Below are 27,331 nucleotides of genomic sequence, written 5' to 3'. Positions count from 1 at the left end.
TTTTTTGAGAGACCTTCCTCTTAGATATGCAAGAGGAAACTCACATTGTATATTCCTATGCAATTCCTATGGCTTCCATGGGGTGTCAGCAGTGTATGTTCAAGGTTTCAGGCTTGTAACATCAAAAACGAATAAAAAATAAGAGTTTTTGTATGAGGACACAGTCTTGAAAATCCATGTCGTCGCACGCCATGATTACGTTGGGCACCTGCTAAAATCGGTTTCCTATTGAACATACTTCTTTCCGTATTAAATATTATAGTTTGATTACATTTTAGGGTATCTGAGGAGTAGATACACACGTATTTTGACTTGTTCAAACAACGTTTAGGGGTAGTTTTTCAGATTCCATTCTCTGCAAGTTGAACGAGTGGATTACTCAAATCGATGACGCCAACTATAAAGACTTTTTGGGATATAAAGAAGGATTTATCTAACAAAACAACACTACATATTATAGCTGGGACCCTTTGGATGACGAATCAGAGGAAGAGTTTCAAAAAGTAAGTGAATATTCAATCTTTACATGTGAATGTATGAACCATGTGCCAGTGGGGGGCGGCAGGTTGGGGGTGGTTAGAGCGTTGGACTAGTAACCGGAAGGTTGCAAGGTACAAATCTGTCGTTCTGCCCCTGAACAGGCAGTTAACCCACTGTTCCTTGGCCGCCATTGAAAATAATAATTTGTAATAAGAGGTTAACTGACTTGCCTAGTTAAATAAAGGTAAAATAAAAAAAATATTTGGATGTGGGGCGCTGTCCTCAATCAATTGAATAGCATGTTTTCACTGTAAATACTACTGTAATTTGGACACTGCAGTTATATTAACAGGAATTGAAACTTTCAGACGATTATAAGACACGTACCTAAATGTTTAACTGCTATAATTACTATTAGAGTTTTTTTGAATTACGAGCAATCCAGTTTCACCGGATATTGACCCACTAGCGGGACACCAATCCTTATTAAATCGATCAATCTATAGTTTGGCCATGCTTTCTCCTACATTAAACTGATCAATCTATAGTTTGACCATGCTTACTCCTACATTAAACGGATCAATGTAAAGGTTGACCATGCTTACTCCTACATTAAACGGATCAATATAAAGGTTGACCATGCTTACTCCTACATTAAACTGATCAATCTATAGGTTGGCCATGCTTACTCCTACATTAAACGGATCAATATAAAGGTTGACCATGCTTACTCCTACATTAAACTGATCAATCTATAGGTTGGCCATGCTTACTCCTACATTAAACTTATCAATCTATAGGTTGACCATGCTTACTCCTACATTAAACGGATCAATATAAAGGTTGACCATGCTTACTCCTACATTAAACTGATCAATCTATAGGTTGACCATGCTTACTCCTACATTAAACTGATCAATCTATAGGTTGACCATGCTTACTCCTACATTAAACGGATCAATATAAAGGTTGACCATGCTCCTACACGGACTACATTAAACTGATCAATCTATAGGTTGACCATGCTTACTCCTACATTAAACGGATCAATATAAAGGTTGACCATGCACACCTACATTAAACTGATCAATCTATAGGTTGACCATGCTTACTCCTACATTAAACGGATCAATATAAGGTTGACCATGCTTACTCCTACATTAAACGGATCAATATAAAGGTTGACCATGCTTACTCCTACATTAAACTGATCAATCTATAGGTTGACCATGCTCACTCCTACATTAAACGGATCAATATAAAGGTTGACCATGCTTACACCTACATTAAACTGATCAATCTATAGGTTGACCATGCTTACTCCTACATTAAACGGATCAATATAAAGGTTGACCATGCTTACTCCTACATTAAACGGATCAATATAAAGGTTGTACATGCTTACTCATTAAACTACATTAAACTGATCAATCTATAGGTTGACCATGCTTACTCCTACATTAAACTGATCAATATAAAGGTTGACCATGCTTATAGGTTGACCATACATTAAACTGATCAATATAAAGGTTGACCATGCTTACTCCTACATTAAACGGATCAATCTATAGGTTGGCCATGCTTACTCCTACATTAAACGGATCAATATAAAGGTTGACCATGCTTACTCCTACATTAAACGGATCAATCTATAGGTTGACCATGCTTACTCCTGCATTAATCTGATCAATATTAAGGTTGAAATACTCTAACAAAGTGTGTAAAACACTGAATCAAATAAGCTCAACTTGGTCCTGATCACAGCTGGGCTTGAATATTGTCCAAAGTCCAAAGTTAATGGAATGATGAATTAGATGCTGCATATTATTTTTGAATGGCCATATGGCCATATGGCTATCTATTAAATATGAATCTATTCCATTTTTGCTTTAGAACAGATAGGTGGGTATCTAATTGGCATAGGGTGACAGGGGGGGTGAGGTCTGCCTGCTGTTCTCCACACGACAGCAAGCTTGGTTTAGCTGCCACATTCTACACTTCCTGTGGATTACTTCTTTTGGCCACATTTCAAAACATAACAGGGGTACTCTGTTAAAAGTGGTTACCATGTTTTGGTTTTTACACAGCATATGCAAACTGATTCAGTGTTTGTGACTGCTTTAGACAGAAATTGCAAAGTAACAATGCATTAGTGTATTGATTAAATATCTTTTATTGAATGTTTAATTGTATTGTCCCATGCGTATACATCTATAGAGTGTCAACATACTATCAATGTATTAAGTGAAACACTATAGATTTAACAAAAATAAATATATTATCGTTTTATCTCGAATGCAATCCAATATCCTAAGCTTTTCTATATAGATTGGCTTCTGCATGAGGTCTATACTTCCAGAGAGGACTAGGTGACACTCATTTGGACCAATAGTAGTGTCTTTATTTCCCTCCTTACCTTCTCTCCTCCCTCCTCCCCTGTCCCCTAGAACCCCATCCACCCTAAATTACACATATTTTAGAGGCAGAACTGACTGATTCATATGGTGTATATGCTAAAAGGCCAAGTGGAAATATGCAAAACACAATTCGGATTCATAGATTTAGTGTAAACAATAGATACACAGTAACAGTCAGAAGTTTGGACTCACCTACTCATTCAAGGTTTTTCTTTATTTTTACTATTTTCTACATTGTAGATTAATAGTGAAGACATCAAAACTATGAAATAACACACAACCATGTATCCAAAAAAAAAAAGTGTTAAACAAATCAAAATATATTACATTTACATTTAAGTCATTTAGCAGACGCTCTAGATTTGTTCTTTGCCTTGATGACAACTTGTTATTTCATAGTTTGGATATCTTCACTATTATTCTACTATGTAGACAATAGTAAAACTATAGGAGCCTTTAACCTTTGACCGGTAGTGTAGGCCTTCAACATAAGCAATCCCATTTCCATCCACATCCTCTCAGGATGACAAGCTCCCCCGCTTCTCTGTTTTACATTTCATAGTCCCAAATGACACCCTATCCCCGATACACAGCCCCATTGTAGTGCATTATATAGGGAATACAATGCCGTTTGAGACTCATCCTAAGAAACTCTCTTCGCAGACAGCACCATCAAACACTGCCATTACCCCTGGTCAGCAAGTGCTACATTGGTAGATAAGCCCAGGTAAATGATATATCATGTGTATACAGTGAGGGGTGCAGCCAATTCATTCTCCCCCAGTAGCTGTGTATAATGTTCTCCTCTCTTCTGGTAAAGTGGCAGGGGTGAATATATTCTGAAGCACTCTGCAGCATGGTGTCTCATCTCAATTTTATAGCAACCAGCCCATCGCTTGTCCTCTAAGGAGGGAGGGTGGTGGCCGGGAGGAGGATGCCAAGATGTAACTATCAAGACCGACATCCTTTGCAAAGAACATAACAATAAAAAGAGGATATGGAATTGTTTCTATGTCTTAACATTGTGGAGGGTTTGATTCCAAAACGCCATAAATGCCAATTAATCACGTTTAAAATATCATCTGAAATGATCATGGTATCTTTCTATATGGATGACCTATGGCTCAACCTTTTAATTTACTTAATATCTGATTTAGATTTTTTTTAATGCATTATGATGCATTAACATGACACTACAACATTATATAACAGCCATGTTAGAACCCCATTAACATGACACTACAACATTCTACAACAGCCATGTTAGAGCTCATTAACATGACACTACAACATTCTATAGCAGCCATGTTAGAACCCCATTAACATGACACTACAACATTCTATAACAGCCATGTTAGAGCTCATTAACATGACACTACAACATTTTATAGCAGCCATTTTAGAAACCCATGAACATGACACTACAACATTCTATAGCTGTTAGAACCATGTTAGAACCCCATTAACATGACACTACAACATTCTATAACAGCCATGTTAACTCTTCATTAACATGACACTACAACATGCTATAGCAGCCATGTTAGAACCCCATTAACATGACACTACAACATTCTATAACAGCCATGTTAGAACCCCATTAACATGACACTACAACATTATATAGCAGCCATGTTAGAACCTCATTAACATGACACTACAACATTATATAGCAGCCATGTTAGAACCCCATTAACATGACACTACAACATTATATAACAGCCATGTTAGAACCCCATTAACATGACACTACAACATTATATAGCAGCCATGTTAGAACCTCTTTAACATGACACTACAACATTATATAGCAGCCATGTTAGAACCTCATTAACATGACACTACAACATTATATAACTGCCATGTTAGAACCCCATTAACATGACACTACAACATTATATAGCAGCCATTAACATTAGAAACCCATTTAACATGACACTACAACATTCTATAGCAGCCATGTTAGAACCCCATTAACATGACACTACAACATTCTATAACAGCCATAGAACCCCATTAACATGAACAACATTATATAATAGTTAAACCCCATTAACATGACACTACAACATTATATAGCAGCCATGTTAGAACCCCATTAACATGACACTACAACATTCTATAACAGCCATGTTAACTCTTCATTAACATGACACTACAACATTCTATAACAGCCATGTTAGAACCCCATTAACATGACACTACAACATTCTATAACAGCCATGTTAGAACCCCATTAACATGACACTACAACATTATAACAGCATGTTAGAACCTCATTAACATGACACTACAACATAATATAACAGCCACAACATTATATATAACAGCCATGTTAGAACCCCATTAACATGACACTACAACATTATATAACAGCCATGTTAGAACCCCATTAACATGACACTACAACATTATATAATAGCCATGTTAGAACCATTATTTAACATGACACTACAACATTATATAGCAGCCATGTTAGAACCCCATTAACATGACACTACAACATTATATAAACTCATTAACATGCCATGTTAGAACCCCATTAACATGACACTACAACATTATATAGCAGCCATGTTAGAACCCATTAACATGACACTACAACATTCTATAATAGCCATGTTAGAACCCCATTAACATGACACTACAACATTCTATAACAGCCATGTTAGAACCCCATTAACATGACACTACAACATTCTATAGAACCCCATTAACATGACACTACAACATTATATAACAGCCATGTTAGAACCCCATTAACATGACACTACAACATTCTATAACAGCCATGTTAGAACCCCATTAACATGACACTACAACATTATATAGCAGCCATGTTAGAACCTCATTAACATGACACTACAACATTATATAGCAGCCATGTTAGAACCCCATTAACATGACACTACAACATTATATAACAGCCATGTTAGAACCCCATTAACATGACACTACAACATTATATAGCAGCCATGTTAGAACCCCATTAACATGACACTACAACATTCTATAATAGCCATGTTAGAACCTCATTAACATGACACTACAACATTCTATAACAGCCATGTTAGAACCCCATTAACATGACACTACAACATTATATAACAGCCATGTTAGAACCTCATTAACATGACACTACAACATTCTATAACAGCCATAGCCATTAACATGACACTTATGTTAAACCTCATTAACATGACACTACAACATTATATAACAGCCATGTTAGAACCTCATTAACATGACACTACAACATTATATAACAGCCATGTTAGAACCCCATTAACATGACACTACAACATTCTATAATAGCCATGTTAGAACCCCATTAACATGACACTACAACATTCTATAACAGCCATGTTAGAACCCCATTAACATGACACTACAACATTCTATAACAGCCATGTTAGAACCTCATTAACATGACACTACAACATTCTATAACAGCCATGTTAGAACCTCATTAACATGACACTACAACATTCTATAACAGCCATTTAGAACCCCATTAACATGACACTACAACATTATATAACAGCCATGTTAGAACCCCATTAACATGACACTACAACATTCTATAATAGCCATGTTAGAACCCCATTAACATGACACTACAACATTATATAACAGCCATGTTAGAACCCCATTAACATGACACTACAACATTATATAGCAGCCATTTTAGAATTAACATGACCAACATTCTATAACAGCCATTTTATAACCCCATTAACATGACACTACAACATTATAGCAGCCATGTCATCATTAACATGACACTACAACATTCTATAATGCCATGTTAGAACCCCATTAACATGACACTACAACATTATATAACAGCCATGTTAGAACCTCATTAACATGACACTACAACATTCTATAGCAGCCATGTTAGAACCCCATTAACATGACACTACAACATTCTATAACAGCCATGTTAGAACCCCATTAACATGACACTACAACATTATATAGCAGCCATGTTAGAACCCCATTAACATGACACTACAACATTCTATAACAGCCATGTTAGAACCCCATTAGACACTACAACATTCTATAGCAGCCATTAAACCCCATTATGACACTACAACATTATATAGCAGCCATGTTAGAACCCCATTAACATGACACTACAACATTATATAGCAGCCATGTTAGAACCCCATTAACATGACACTACAACATTATATAGACACCCCATTAACATGACACTACAACATTATATAACAGCCATGTTAGAACCCCATTAACATGACACTACAACATTATATAGCAGCCATGTTAGAACCTCATTAACATGACACTACAACATTATATAGCAGCCATGTTAGAACCTCATTAACATGACACTACAACATTATATAACTGCCATGTTAGAACCCCATTAACATGACACTACAACATTATATAACAGCCATGTTAGAACCTCATTAACATGACACTACAACATTCTATAATAGCCATGTTAGAACCCCATTAACATGACACTACAACATTATATAGCAGCCATGTTAGAACCCCATTAACATGACACTACAACATTCTATAACAGCCATGTTAGAACCTCATTAACATGACAGTACAACATTCTATAACAGCCATGTTAGAACCTCATTAACATGACACTACAACATTCTATAACAGCCATGTTAGAACCTCATTAACATGACACTACAACATTATATAACAGCCATGTTAGAACCCCATTAACATGACACTACAACATTCCTATTAACATGACACTACAACATTATATAACAGCCATGTTAGAACCCCATTAATATGACACTACAACATTCTATAACAGCCATGTTAGAACCCCATTAACATGACACTACAACATTATATAGCAGCCATGTTAAAACTCCATTAACATTACAATACAACATAATATAACAGCCATGTGTTAGAACCCCATTAACATGACACTACAACATTCTATAACAGCCATTTTATAACCCCATTAACATGACACTACAACATTATATAGCAGCCATGTCAGAGCTCATTAACATGACACTACAACATTCTATAATAGCCATGTTAGAACCCCATTAACATGACACTACAACATTATATAACAGCCATGTTAGAACCGCATTAACATGACACTACAACATTCTATAATAGCCATGTTAGAACCCCATTAATATGACACTACAACATTCTATAACAGCCATGTTAGAACCCCATTAACATGACACTACAACATTCTATAATAGCCATGCTAGAACCCCATTAACATGACACTACAACATTCTATAACAGCCATGTTAGAACCCCATTAACATGACACTACAACATTATATAGCAGCCATGTTAGAACCTCATTAACATGACACTACAACATTATATAGCAGCCATGTTAGAACCCCATTAACATGACACTACAACATTATATAACAGCCATGTTAGAACCCCATTAACATGAAATTACAACATTCTATAGCAGCCATGTTAGAACCCCATTAACATGACACTACAACATTCTATAATAGCCATGCTAGAACCCCATTAACATGACACTACAACATTCTATAACAGCCATGTTAGAACCCCATTAACATGACACTACAACATTATATAGCAGCCATGTTAGAACCTCATTAACATGACACTACAACATTCTATAATAACCATGTTAGAACCCCATTAACATGACACTACAACATTATATAGCAGCCATGTTAGAACCTCATTAACATGACACTACAACATTATATAGCATGCACTATGTTAGAACCTCATTAACATGACACTACAACATTCTATAGCTGCCATGTTAGAACCCCATGAACATGACACTACAACATTCTATAACAGCCATGTTAACTCTTCATTAACATGACACTACAACATGCTATAGCAGCCATGTTAGAACCCCATTAACATGACACTACAACATTCTATAACAACCATGTTAGAACACCATTAACATGACACTACAACATTATATAGCAGCCATGTTAGAACCTCATTAACATGACACTACAACATTATATAACAGCCATGTTAGAACCCCATTAACATGACACTACAACATTATATAGCAGCCATGTTAGAACCTCATTAACATGACACTACAACATTATATAGCAGCCATGTTAGAACCTCATTAACATGACACTACAACATTATATAGCAGCCATGTTAGAACCCCATTAACATGACACTACAACATTATATAACAGCCATGTTAGAACCCCATTAACATGACACTACAACATTATATAGCAGCCATGTTAGAACCTCATTAACATGACACTACAACATTCTATAACAGCCATGCCATAGGACACCCATTAACATGACACTACAACATTCTATAACAGCCATGTTAAACTCTTCATTAACATGACACTACAACATGCTATAACAGCCATGTTAGAACCCCATTAACATGACACTACAACATTCTATAACAGCCATGTTAGAACCCCATTAACATGACACTACAACATTATATAGCAGCCATGTTAGAACCTCATTAACATGACACTACAACATTATATAGCAGCCATGTTAGAACCCCATTAACATGACACTACAACATTATATAGCAGCCATGTTAGAACCTCATTAACATGACACTACAACATTATATAGCAGCCATGTTAGAACCAACATCATTAACATGACACTACAACATTATATAAGCCATGTTAGAACCCCATTAACATGACACTACAACATTATATAACAGCCATGTTAGAACCCCATTAACATGACACTACAACATTATATAGCAGCCATGTTAGAACCCCATTAACATGACACTACAACATTCTATAATAGCCATGCTAGCAGCCATGTTAGAACCTCATTAACATGACACTACAACATTCTATAGCAGCCATGTTAGAACCCCATTAACATGACACTACAACATTCTATAACAGCCATGTTAGAACCCCATTAACATGACACTACAACATTATATAGCAGCCATGTTAGAACCTCATTAACATGACACTACAACATTCTATAATAGCCATGTTAGAACCCCATTAACATGACACTACAACATTCTATAACAGCCATGTTAGAACCCCATTAACATGACACTACAACATTATATAACAGCCATGTTAGAACCTCATTAACATGACACTACAACATTCTATAACAGCCATGTTAGAACCCCATTAACATGACACTACAACATTATATACAGCCATGTTAGAACCTCATTAACATGACACTACAACATTATATAACAGCCATGTTAGAACCTCATTAACATGACACTACAACACCATGTTAGAACCACTACAACATTCTATAATAGAACCCCACATACAACATTATATAGCAGCCATGTTAGAACCCCATTAACATGACACTACAACATTCTATAACAGCCATGTTAGAACCCCATTAACATGACACTACAACATTCTATAACAGCCATGTTAGAACCTTTAACATGACACTACAACATTAATAGCAGCCATGAGAACCCCATTAACATGACTACAACATTCTATAACAGCCATGTTAGAACCCCATTAACATGACACTACAACATTATATAGCAGCCATGTTAGAACCTCATTAACATGACACTACAACATTATATAGCAGCCATGTTAGAACCCCATTAACATGACACTACAACATTATATAAAAGCCATGTTAGAACCCCATTAACATGACACTACAACTTGCTATAGCAGCCATGTTAGAACCCCATTAACATGACACTACAACATTCTATAACAGCCATGTTAGAACCCCATTAACATGACACTACAACATTCTATAACAGCCATGTTAGAACCCATGACACTACAACATTCTATAACAGCCATGTTAGAACCCCATTAACATGACACTACAACATTATATAGCAGCCATGTTAGAACCTCATTAACATGACACTACAACATTATATAACAGCCATGTTAGAACCCCATTAACATGACACTACAATATAACAGCATTCTTAACATGAACACAACATTCTATAGCCCATGTTAGAACCCCATTAACATGACACTACAACATTCTATAATAGCCATGTTAGAACCCCATTAACATGACACTACAACATTCTATAACAGCCATGTTAGAACCCCATTAACATGACACTACAACATTATATAGCAGCCATGTTAGAACCTCATTAACATGACACTACAACATTATATATAGCAGCCATGTTAGAACCTCATTAACATGACACTACAACATTCTATAGCAGCCATGTTAGAACCCCATTAACATGACACTACAACATTCTATAACAGCCATGTTAGAACCTTCATTAACATGACACTACAACATTCTATAGCAGCCATGTTAGAACCCCATTAACATGACACTACAACATTCTATAACATGCCATGTTAGAACCCCATTAACATGACACTACAACATTATATAGCAGCCATGTTAGAACCCCATTAACATGACACTACAACATTATATAACAGCCATGTTAGAACCCCATTAACATGACACTACAACATTATATAGCAGCCATGTTAGAACCTCATTAACATGACACTACAACATTCTATATAGCCATATTAACATGACACTACAACAGCCATGTTAGAACCTCATTAACATGACACTACAACATTATATAGCAGCCATGTTAGAACCCCATTAACATGACACTACAGCATTATATAACTGCCATGTTAGAACCCCATTAACATGACACTACAACATTATATAGCAGCCATGTTAGAACCTCATTAACATGACACTACAACATTCTATAATAGCCATGTTAGAACCCCATTAACATGACACTACAACATTCTATAACAGCCATGTTAGAACCTCATTAACATGACACTACAACATGAGAACATTAACATGACAACAACATTATATAGCAGCCATGTTAGAACCTCATTAACATGACACTACAGCATTATATAACAGCCATGTTAGAACCCCATTAACATGACACTACAACATTATATAGCAGCCATGTTAGAACCTCATTAACATGACACTACAACATTATATAACAGCCATGTTAGAACCCCATTAACATGACACTACAACATTATATAACAGCCATGTTAGAACCCCATTAACATGACACTACAACATTATATAGCAGCCATGTTAGAACCTCATTAACATGACAGTACAACATTCTATAATAGCCATGTTAGAACCCCATTGACATGACACTACAACATTCTATAACAGCCATGTTAGAACCCCATTGACATGACACTACAACATTCTATAACAGCCATGTTAGAACCCCATTAACATGACACTACAACATTCTATAACAGCCATGTTAGAACCTCATTAACATGACACTACAACATTCTAACAGCCATGTTAGAACCCCATTAACATGACACTACAACATTATATAACAGCCATGTTAGAACCCATTAACATGACACTACAACATTATATAGCATTCTATAACATAGCCATGTTAGAACCCCATTAATATGACACTACAACATTCTATAACAGCCATGTTAGAACCCCATTAACATGACACTACAACATTCTATAATAGCCATGTTAGAACCCCATTAACATGACACTACAACATTCTATAACAGCCATGTTAGAACCCCATTAACATGACACTACAACATTATATAGCAGCCATGTTAGAACCTCATTAACATGACACTACAACATTATATAGCAGCCATGTTAGAACCCCATTAACATGACACTACAACATTATATAACAGCCATTCTTAGAACCCCATTAACATGACACTACAACATTCTATAGCAGCCATGTTAGAACCCCATTAACATGACACTACAACATTCTATAATGTTAGAACCCCATTAACATGACACTACAACATTATATAACAACCATGTTAGAACCCCATTAACATGACACTACAACATTCTATAACAGCCATGTTAGAACCCCATTAACATGACACTACAACATTATATAGCAGCCATGTTAGAACCTCATTAACATGACACTACAACATTATATAGCAGCCATGTTAGAACCCCATTAACATGACACTACAACATTCTATAGCAGCCATGTTAGAACCCCATTAACATGACACTACAACATTCTATAACAGCCATGTTAGAACCTTCATTAACATGACACTACAACATTCTATAGCAGCCATGTTAGAACCCCATTAACATGACACTACAACATTCTATAACAGCCATGTTAGAACCCCCCATTAACATGACACTACAACATTATATAGCAGCCATGTTAGAACCCCATTAACATGACACTACAACATTATATAGCAGCCATGTTAGAACCCCATTAACATGACACTACAACATTATATAGCAGCCATGTTAGAACCTCATTAACATGACACTACAACATTATATAGCAGCCATGTTAGAACCTCATTAACATGACACTACAACATTCTATAATAGCCATGTTAGAACCCCATTAACATGACACTACAGCATTATATAACAGCCATGTTAGAACCCCATTAACATGACACTACAACATTATATAACAGCCATGTTAGAACCCCATTAACATGACACTACAACATTATATAACAGCCATGTTAGAACCCCATTAACATGACACTACAACATTATATAGCAGCCATGTTAGAACCTCATTAACATGACAGTACAACATTCTATAATAGCCATGTTAGAACCCCATTGACATGACACTACAACATTCTATAACAGCCATGTTAGAACCCCATTGACATGACACTACAACATTCTATAGCAGCCATGTGAACATGACAACATTATATAGCAGCCATGTTAGAACCCCATATGACACTACAACATTATATAACAGCCATGTTAGAACCCCATTGACATGACACTACAACATTCTATAACAGCCATGTTAGAACCCCATTAACATGACACTACAACATTATATAGCAGCCATGTTATAACCCCATTAACATGTCACTACAACATTCTATAGCAGCCATGTTAGAACCTCATTAACATGACAGTACAACATTATATAGCAGCCATGTTAGAACCTCATTAACATGACACTACAACATTATACACTACAACATTATATAGCAGCCATGTTAGAACCTCATTAACATGACACTACAACATTATATAAAAGCCATGTTAGAACCCCATTAACATGACACTACAACAATATATAACAGCCATGTTAGAACCCCCATTAACAGGACACTACAGCATTATATAACTGCCATGTTAGAACCCCATTAACATGACACTACAACATTATATAGCAGCCATGTTAGAACCTCATTAACAACATGACACCATACAACATTATATAACTAGCCATGTTAGAACCCCATTAACATGACACTACAACATTATATAACAGCCATGTTAGAACCTCATTAACATGACACTACAACATTCTATAATAGCCATGTTAGAACCCCATTAACATGACACTACAACATTCTATAACAGCCATGTTAGAACCCCATTAACATGACACTACAACATTATATAACAGCCATGTTAGAACCCATTAACATGACACTACAACATTATATATATATAGCAGCCATGTTGACACTACAACATTCTATAACAGCCATGTTAGAACCTCATTAACATGACACTACAACATTATATAACAGCCATTTAGAACTATAACATGAGCCATGTTTAGAACCCCATTAACATGACACTACAACATTCTATAACAGCCATGTTAGAACCCCATTAACATGACACTACAACATTATATAACAGCCATGTTAGAACCCCATTAACATGACACTACAACATTATATAGCAGCCATGTTTAACATGACACTACAACATTCTATAATAGCCATGTTAGAACCCATTAACATGACACTACAACATTATATAGCAGCCATGTTAGAACCCCATTAACATGACACTACAACATTCTATAACAGCCATGTTAGAACCCCATTAACATGACACTACAACATTCTATAACAGCCATGTTAGAACCCCATTAACATGACACTACAACATTCTATAGCAGCCATGTTAGAACCCCATTAACATGACACTACAACATTCTATAACAGCCATGTTAGAACCCCATTAACATGACACTACAACATTCTATAACAGCCATGTTAGAACCCCATTAACATGACACTACAACATTATATAACAGCCATGTTAGAACCCCATTAACATGACACTACAACATTATATAACAGCCATGTTAGAACCCCATTAACATGACACTACAACATTCTATAACAGCCATGTTAGAACCCCATTAACATGACACTACAACATTCTATAATAGCCATGCTAGAACCCCATTAACATGACACTACAACATTCTGTAACAGCCATTTTATAACCCCATTAACATAACACTACAACATTATATAACAGCCATGTTAGAACCCCATTAACATGACACTACAACATTATATAGCAGCCATGTTATAACCCCATTAACATGTCACTACAACATTCTATAGCAGCCATGTTAGAATTAACATGACACTACATTAACATGACACTACAACATTCTATAACAGCCATGTTAGAACCCCATTAACATGACACTACAACATTCTATAGCAGCCATGTTAGAACCCCATTAACATGACACTACAACATTATATAGCAGCCATGTTATTAACATGACACTACAACCATTAACATTAACATGACACTACAACATTCTATAACAGCCATGTTAGAACCCCATTAACATGACACTACAACATTCTATAGCAGCCATGTTAGAACCCCATTAACATGACACTACAACATTCTATAATAGCCATGTTAGAACCCCATTAACATGACACTACAACATTAACATGTATAACAGCCATGTTACCCCATTAACATGACACTACAACATTCTATAACAGCCATGTTAGAACACCATTAACATGACACTACAACATTATATAGCAGCCATGTTAGAACCTCATTAACATGACACTACAACATTATATAGCAGCCATGTTAGAACCCCATTAACATGACACTACAACATTATATAACAGCCATGTTAGAACCCCATTAACATGACACTACAACATTCTATAATAGCCATGTTAGAACCCCATTAACATGACACTACAACATTCTATATAAACCATTAACATGACACATGTATAGAATGTTAGAACCCCATTAACATGACACTACAACATTCTATAACAGCCATGTTAGAACCCCATTAACATGACACTACAACATTATATAGCAGCCATGTTAGAACCCCATTAACATGACACTACAACATTATATAACAGCCATTAACATGACACTACAACATTATATAGCAGTTAGAACCCCATTAACATGACACTACAACATTATATAGCAGCCATGTTAGAACCCCATTAACATGACACTACAACATTATATAACTGTTATATTAACATGACACACAACATTATATAACAGCCATGTTAGAACCCCATTAACATGACACTACAACATTATATAACAGCCATGTTAGAACCCCATTAACATGACACTACAACATTATATAGCAGCCATGTTAGAACCTCATTAACATGACACTACAACATTATATAGCATGCCATGTGACACTACAACATTCTATAACAGCCATGTTACCTCATTAACATGACACTACAACATTATATAACAGCCATGTTAGAACCCCATTAACATGACACTACAACATTATATAACAGCCATGTTAGAACCCCATTAACATGACCATTAACATGTTACACTACAACATTATATAGCAGCCATGTTAGAACCTCATTAACATGACACTACAACATTATATAGCAGCCATGTTAGAACCCCATTAACATGACACTACAACATTATATAACAGCCATGTTAGAACCCCATTAACATGACACTACAACATTATATAACAGCCATGTCAGAGCTCATTAACATGACACTACAACATTCTATAGCAGCCATGTTAGAACCCCATTAACATGACACTACAACATTATATAGCAGCCATGTTAGAACCCCATTAACATGACACTACAACATTCTATAACAGCCATGTTTAACATGAACCCATTCTATTAACATTAACATGACACTACAACATTATATAGCAGCCATGTTAGAACCCCATTAACATGACACTACAACATTCTATAACAGCCATGTTAGAACCCCATTAACATGACACTACAACATTATATAGCAGCCATGTTAGAACCTCATTAACATGACACTACAACATTATATAGCAGCCATGTTAGAACCCCATTAACATGACACTACAACATTCTATAGCAGCCATGTTAGAACCCCATTAACATGACACTACAACATTCTATAACAGCCATGTTAGAATTAACATGACACTACAACATTCTAAACAGCCATGACCCCACTACAACATTCTATAACACATTAACATGACACTACAACATTCTATAGCAGCCATAGAACCTCATTAACATGACACCATTATATAGCAGCCATGTTAGAACCCCATTAACATGACACTACAACATTCTATAACAGCCATGTTAGAACCCCATTAACATGACACTACAACATTATATAGCAGCCATGTTAGAACCCCATTAACATGACACTACAACATTATATAACAGCCATGTTAGAACCCCATTAACATGACACTACAACATTATATAGCAGCCATGTTAGAACCTCATTAACATGACACTACAACATTATATAGCAGCCATGTTAGAACCTCATTAACATGACACTACAACATTATATAGCAGCCATGTTAGAACCCCATTAACATGACACTACAACATTATATAACAGCCATGTTAGAACCCCATTAACATGACACTACAACATTATATAGCAGCCATGTTAGAACCTCATTAACATGACACTACAACATTATATAATAGCCATGTTAGAACCCCATTAACATGACACTACAACATTCTATAAACAGCCATGTTAGAACCCCATTAACATGACACTCATTAACATGACACTACAACATTCTATAGCAGCCATGTTAGAACCCCATTAACATGACACTACAACATTCTATAACAGCCATGTTAGAACCCCATTAACATGACACTACAACATTATATAGCAGCCATGTTAGAACCTCATTAACATGACACTACAACATTATATAGCAGCCATGTTAGAACCCCATTAACATGACACTACAACATTATATAGCAGCCATGTTAGAACCTCATTAACATGACACTACAACATTATATAGCAGCCATGTTAGAACCTCATTAACATGACACTACAACATTATATAGCATCCATGTTAGAACCCCATTAACATGACACTACAGCATTATATAACAGCCATGTTAGAACCCCATTAACATGACACTACAACATTATATAGCAGCCATGTTAGAACCTCATTAACATGACACTACAACATTATATAGCAGCCATGTTAGAACCCCATTAACATGACACTACAACATTATATAGCAGCCATGTTAGAACCTCATTAACATGACACTACAACATTATATAGCAGCCATGTTAGAACCTCATTAACATGACACTACAACATTCTATAATAGCCATGTTAGAACCCCATTAACATGACACTACAACATTCTATAACAGCCATGTTAGAACCCCATTAACATGACACTACAACATTATATAACAGCCATGTTAGAACTCATTAACATGACACTACAACATTATATAGCAGCCATGTTAGAACCCCATTAACATGACACTACAACATTATATAGCAGCCATGTTAGAACCTCATTAACATGACACTACAACATTCTATAATAGCCATGCTTAGAACCTATTAACATGACACTTCACAACATTCTATAGCAGCCATGTTAGAACCCCATTAACATGACACTACAACATTCTATAACAGCCATGTTAGAACCCCATTAACATGACACTACAACATTATATAGCAGCCATGTTAGAACCTCATTAACATGACACTACAACATTATATAGCAGCCATGTTAGAACCTCATTAACATGACACTACAACATTCTATAAGCAGCCATGTTAGAACCCCATTAACATGACACTACAACATTCTATAACAGCCATGTTAGAACCCCATTAACATGACACTACAACATTCTATAATAGCCATGTTAGAACCCCATTAACATGACACTACAACATTTAGAACCCCATATAACAGCCATGTTAGAACCTCATTAACATGACACTACAACATTATATAGCAGCCATGTTAGAACCTCATTAACATGACACTACAACATTATATAACAGCCATGTTAGAACCCCATTAACATGACACTACAACATTATATAACAGCCATGTTAGAACCCCATTAACATGACACTACAACATTCTATAGCAGCCATGTTAGAACCCCATTAACATGACACTACAACATTCTATAATAGCCATGACACTAGAACCCCATTAACATGACACTACAACATTCTATAACAGCCATGTTAGAACCCCATTAACATGACACTACAACATTATATAGCAGCCATGTTAGAACCCCATTAACATGACACTACAACATTATATAGCAGCCATGTTAGAACCCCATTAACATGACACTACAACATTATATAGCAGCCATGTTAGAACCCCATTAACATGACACTACAACATTATATAACAGCCATGTTAGAACATTAACATGACACTACAACATTCTATAGCCATGTTAGAACCCCATTAACATGACACTACAACATTCTATAAACAGCCATGTTTAGACACCAACATTATATAGCATTAACATGACACTACAACATTCTATAACAGCCATGTTAGAACCCCATTAACATGACACTACAACATTCTATAACAGCCATGTTAGAACCCATTAACATGACACTACAACATTATATAACAGCCATGTTAGAACCCCATTAACATGACACTACAACATTCTATAAACAGCCATGTTAGAACCCCATTAACATGACACTACAACATTCTATAACAGCCATGTTAGAACCCCATTAACATGACACTACAACATTATATAGCAGCCATGTTAGAACCTCATTAACATGACACTACAACATTATATAGCAGCCATGTTAGAACCCCATTAACATGACACTACAACATTATATAACAGCCATGTTAGAACCCCATTAACATGACACTACAACATTCTATAACAGCATGCCATGTTATAACAGAACCCCATTAACATGACACTACAACATTCTATAATAGCCATGTTAGAACCCCATTAACATGACACTACAACATTCTATAACAGCCATGTTAGAACCCCATTAACATGACACTACAACATTATATAACAGCCATGTTAGAACCTCATTAACATGACACTACAACATTATATAGCAGCCATGTTAGAACCCCATTAACATGACACTACAACATTCAGCCATATAACATGCAGCCATTCTATAGCAGCCATGTTAGAACCCCATTAACATGACACTACAACATTCTATAATAGCCATGTTAGAACCCCATTAACATGACACTACAACATTCTATAACAGCCATGTTAGAACCCCATTAACATGACACTACAACATTATATAGCAGCCATGTTAGAACCTCATTAACATGACACTACAACATTCTATAATAGCCATGTTAGAACCCATTAACATGACACTACAACATTCTATAACAGCCATGTTAACTCTTCATTAACATGACACTACAACATGCTATAGCAACCATGTTAGAACCCCATTAACATGACACTACAACATTCTATAACAGCCATGTTAGAACCTCATTAACAGCCATGTTAGAACCCCATTAACATGACACTACAACATTCAGCCATGTTATAACATGACAGCCATGTTAGAACCCCATTAACATGACACTACAACATTCTATAATAGCCATGTTAGAACCCCATTAACATGACACTACAACATTCTATAACAGCCATGTTAGAACCCCATTAACATGACACTACAACATTATATAGCAGCCATGTTAGAACCTCATTAACATGACACTACAACATTATATAGCAGCCATGTTAGAACCCCATTAACATGACACTACAACATTATATAACAGCCATGTTAGAACCCCATTAACATGACACTACAACATTCTATAGCAGCCATGTTAGAACCCCATTAACATGACACTAAACATTCTATAATAGCATGTTAGAACTACAACAACATTCTATTCTATAATAGCCATGACACTATGCCATAGAACCCCATTAACATGACACTACAACATTCTATAAGCCATGTTAGAACCCCATTAACATGACACTTTATATAGAACCTCATTAACATGACACTACAACATTATATAGCAGCCATGTTAGAACCTCATTAACATGACACTACAACATTATATAAAAGCCATGTTAGAACCCCATTAACATGACACTACAACATTATATAACAGCCATGTTAGAACCCCATTAACATGACACTACAACATTATATAGCATGTTATATAACATGACACTACAACATTATATAGCCATGTTAGAACCCCATTAACATGACACTACAACATTATATAGCAGCCATGTTAGAACCTCATTAACATGACACTACAACATTCTATAATAGCCATGTTAGAACCCCATTAACATGACACTACAACATTATATAGCAGCCATGTTAGAACCTCATTAACATGACACTACAACATTATATAACAGCCATGTTAGAACCTCATTAACATGACACTACAACATTCTATAGCAGCCATGTTAGAACCCCATTAACATGACACTACAACATTCTATAACAGCCATGTTAGAACCCCATTAACATGACACTACAACATTCATAACAGCCATGTTAGAACCCCATTAACATGACACTACATTCTATAACAGCCATGTTAGAACCCCATTAACATGACACTACAACATTCTATAACAGCCATGTTAACTCTTCATTAACATGACACCCCATTAACATTAACATGACACTACAACATTCTATAACAGCCATGTTAGAACCCCATTAACATGACACTACAACATTATATAGCAGCCATGTTAGAACCTCATTAACATGACACTACAACATTATATAGCAGCCATGTTAGAACCCCATTAACATGACACTACAACACTACAACATTATATAACAGCCATGTTAGAACCCATTAACATGACACTACAACATTCTATAACAGCCATGTTACATTATATAGCAGCCATGTTAGAACCTCATTAACATGACACTACAACATTATATAGCAGCCATGTTAGAACCCCATTAACATGACACTACAACATTATATTAACATTAACATGACACTACAACATTATATAGCAGCCATGTTAGAACCCCATTAACATGACACTACAACATTATATAACAGCCATGTTAGAACCCCATTAACATGACACTACAACATTATATAGCAGCCATGTTAGAACCTCATTAACATGACAGTACAACATTCTATAATAGCCATGTTAGAACCCCATTAACATGACACTACAACATTCTATAACAGCCATGTTAAACTTAACTGACACTACATTAACATGACACTACAACATTCTATAGCAGCCATGTTAGAACCCCATTAACATGACACTACAACATTCTATAACAGCCATGTTAGAACCCCATTAACATGACACTACAACATTCTATAAGCCATGTTAGAACCCCATTAACATGACACTACAACATTATATAGCAGCCATGTAACCCCATTAACATGACACTACAACATTATATAGCAGCCATGTTAGAACCTCATTAACATGACACTACAACATTCTATAGCAGCCATTAGAACTACAACATTCTATAACAGCCATGTTAGAACATTAACATGACACTACAACATTATATAGCAGCCATGTTAGAACCCCATTAACATGACACTACAACATTATATAACAGCCATGTTAGAACCCCATTAACATGACACTACAACATTATATAACAGCCATGTTAGAACCCCATTAACATGACACTACAACATTATATAACAGCCATGTTAGAACCCCATTAACATGACACTACAACATTCTATAACAGCAGCCATGTTAGAACCCATGTTATTAAACATGACACTACAACATTATATAACAGCCATGTTAGAACCCCATTAACATGACACTACAACATTATATAGCAGCCATGTTAGAACCTCATTAACATGACACTACAACATTATATAGCAGCCATGTTAGAACCCCATTAACATGACACTACAACATTCTATAACAGCCATGTTAGAACCCCATTAACATGACACTACAACATTCTATAACAGCCATGTTAGACTCATGACATTAACATGACACTACAACATTAACTATAGCAGCCATGTTAGAACCCCATTAACATGACACTACAACATTCTATAACAGCCATGTTAGAACCCCATTAACATGACACTACAACATTATATAGCAGCCATGTTAGAACCTCATTAACATGACACTACAACATTCTATAATAGCCATGTTAGAACCCCATTAACATGACACTACAACATTATATAACAGCCATGTTAGAACCCCATTAACATGACACTACAACATTATATAACAGCCATGTTAGAACCCCATTAACATGACACTACAACATTATATAACAGCCATGTTAGAACCCCATTAACATGACACTACAACATTATATAGCAGCCATGTTAGAACCTCATTAACATGACACTACAACATTATATAGCAGCCATGTTAGAACCCCATTAACATGACACTACAGCATTATATAACTGCCATGTTAGAACCCCATTAACATGACACTACAACATTATATAGCAGCCATGTTAGAACCTCATTAACATGACACTACAACATTCTATAATAACCATGTTAGAACCCCATTAACATGACACTACAACATTCTATAACAGCCATTAACATGACACTACAACATTCTATAACAGCCATGTTAGAACCCCATTAACATGACACTACAACTCAGCCATGTTAGAACCCCATTAACATGACACTACAACATTCTATAATAGCATTAACATGACACTACAACATTTATATAGCAGCCATGTTAGAACCCCATTAACATGACACCATGTTAGAACCATTAACATGACTACAACATTCTATAACAGCCATGTTAGAACCCCATTAACATGACACTACAACATTCTATAACAGCCATGTTAGAACCCATTAACATGACACTACAACATTCTATAACAGCCATGTTAGAACCCCATTAACATGACACTACAACATTAATAACAGCCATGTTAGAACCCCATTAACATGACACTACAACATTATATAGCAGCCATGTTAGAACCTCATTAACATGACACTACAACATTATATAGCAGCCATGTTAGAACCCCATTAACATGACACTACAACATTATATAGCAGCCATGTTAGAACCCCATTAACATGACACTACAACATTATATAACAGCCATGTTAGAACCCCATTAACATGACACTACAACATTATATAGCAGCCATGTTAGAACCTCATTAACATGACACTACAACATTCTATAATAGCCATGCTAGGCACCCATTAACATGACACTACAACATTCTATAACAGCACTACAACATTATATAAGCTGTTAGAACCTCATTAACATCATTAACATGACACTACAACATGCTATAGCAGCCATTTAGAACCCCATTAACATGACACTACAACATTCTATAACAGCCATGTTAGAACCCCATTAACATGACACTACAACATTATATAGCAGCCATGTTAGAACCTCATTAACATGACACTACAACATTATATAGCAGCCATGTTAGAACCCCATTAACATGACACTACAACATTATATAACAGCCATGTTAGAACCCCATTAACATGACACTACAACATTATATAGCAGCCATGTTAGAACCCCATTAACATGACACTACAACATTATATAGCAGCCATGTTAGAACCTCATTAACATGACACTACAACATTCTATAATAGCCATGCTAGGCACCCATTAACATGACACTACAACATTCTATAACAGCCATGTTAACTCTTCATTAACATGACACTACAACATGCTATAGCAGCCATGTTAGAACCCCATTAACATGACACTACAACATTCTATAACAGCCATGTTAGAACCCCATTAACATGACACTACAACATTATATAGCAGCCATGTTAGAACCTCATTAACATGACACTACAACATTATATAGCAGCCATGTTAGAACCCCATTAACATGAGACTACAACATTATATAGCAGCCATGTTAGAACCTCATTAACATGACACTACAACATTATATAGCAGCCATGTTAGAACCTCATTAACATGACACTACAACATTATATAGCAGCCATGTTAGAACCCCATTAACATGACACTACAGCATTATATAACTGCCATGTTAGAACCCCATTAACATGACACTACAACATTATATAGCAGCCATGTTAGAACCTCATTAACATGACACTACAACATTATATAGCAGCCATGTTAGAACCCCATTAACATGACACTACAACATTATATAGCAGCCATGTTAGAACCTCATTAACATGACACTACAACATTCTATAATAGCCATGTTAGAACCCCATTAACATGACACTACAACATTCTATAACAGCCATGTTAGAACCCCATTAACATGACACTACAGCATTATATAACAGCCATGTTAGAACCCCATTAACATGACACTACAACATTATATAGCAGCCATGTTAGAACCTCATTAACATGACACTACAGCATTATATAACAGCCATGTTAGAACCCCATTAACATAACACTACAACATTATATAGCAGACATGTTAGAACCCCATTAACCTGACACTACAACATTCTATAACAGCCATTTTATAACCCCATTAACATGACACTACAACATTATATAACAGCCATGTCAGACCTCATTAACATGACACTACAACATTCTATAGCAGCCATGTTAGAACCCCATTAACATGTCACTACAACATTCTATAGCAGCCATGTTAGAACCCCATTAACATGACAGTACAACATTCTATAACAGCCATGTTAGAGCCCCATTAACACAACACTACAACATTCTATAACAGCCATTTTAGAACTCCATTAACATGACACTACAACATTCTATGTTAGAACCCCATTAACATGACACTACAACATTCTATAACAGCCATGTTAGAGCTCATTAACATGACACTACAACATTCTATAGCAGCCATGTTAGAACCCCATTAACATGACACTACAACATTCTATAATAGCCATGCTAGAACCCCATTAACATGACACTACAACATTCTATAACAGCCATGTTAGAACCCCATTAACATGACACTACAACATTATATAGCAGCCATGTTAGAACCTCATTAACATGACACTACAACATTATATAGCAGCCATGTTAGAACCCCATTAACATGACACTACAACATTATATAACTGCCATGTTAGAACCCCATTAACATGACACTACAACATTATATAGCAGCCATGTTAGAACCTCATTAACATGACACTACAACATTCTATAATAGCCATGTTAGAACCCCATTAACATGACACTACAACATTATATAGCAGCCATGTTAGAACCTCATTAACATGACACTACAACATTATATAGCAGCCATGTTAGAACCCCATTAACATGGCACTACAACATTATATAACAGCCATGTTAGAACCCCATTAACATGACACTACAACATTCTATAGCAGCCATGTTAGAACCCCATTAACATGACACTACAACATTCTATAATAGCCATGCTAGAACCCCATTAACATGACACTACAACATTCTGTAACAGCCATTTTATAACCCCATTAACATAACACTACAACCTTATATAACAGCCATGTCAGAGCTCATTAACATGACACTACAACATTATATAGCAGCCATGTTAGAACCCCATTAACATGACACTACAACATTCTATAGCAGCCATGTTAGAACCCCATTAACAGGACAGTACAACATTCTATAACAGCCATGTTAGTGCCCCATTAACATGATACTACAACATTCTATAACAGCCATTTTAGAACTCCATTAACATGACACTACAACATTCTATGTTAGATCCCCATTAACATGACACTACAACATTCTATAACAGCCATATTAGAGCTCATTAACATGACACTACAACATTCTATAGCAGCCATGTTAGAACCCCATTAACATGACACTACAACATTCTATAGCAGCCATGTTAGGACCGCATTAACATGACACTACAACATTCTATAACTGCCATGTTAGAACCCCATTAACATGACACTACAACATTCTATAGCAGCCATGCTAGAACCATTAACATGATACTACAACATTCTATAACAGCCATTTTAGAACTCCATTAACATGACACTACAACATTCTATGTTAGAACCCCATTAACATGACACTACAACATTCTATAACAGCCATATTAAAGCTCATTAACATGACACTACAACATTCTATAACAGCCATGTTAGAACCCCATTAACATGACACTACAACATTATATAGCAGCCATGTTAGAACCTCATTAACATGACACTACAACATTATATAGCAGCCATGTTAGAACCTCATTAACATGACACTACAACATTCTAT

This window comes from Oncorhynchus masou, chromosome 9 (genome assembly GCF_036934945.1).
Source record: "Oncorhynchus masou masou isolate Uvic2021 chromosome 9, UVic_Omas_1.1, whole genome shotgun sequence".
Lineage (NCBI taxonomy): Eukaryota > Metazoa > Chordata > Actinopteri > Salmoniformes > Salmonidae > Oncorhynchus > Oncorhynchus masou.
Note: the sequence above shows the minus strand (reverse complement) of the source record.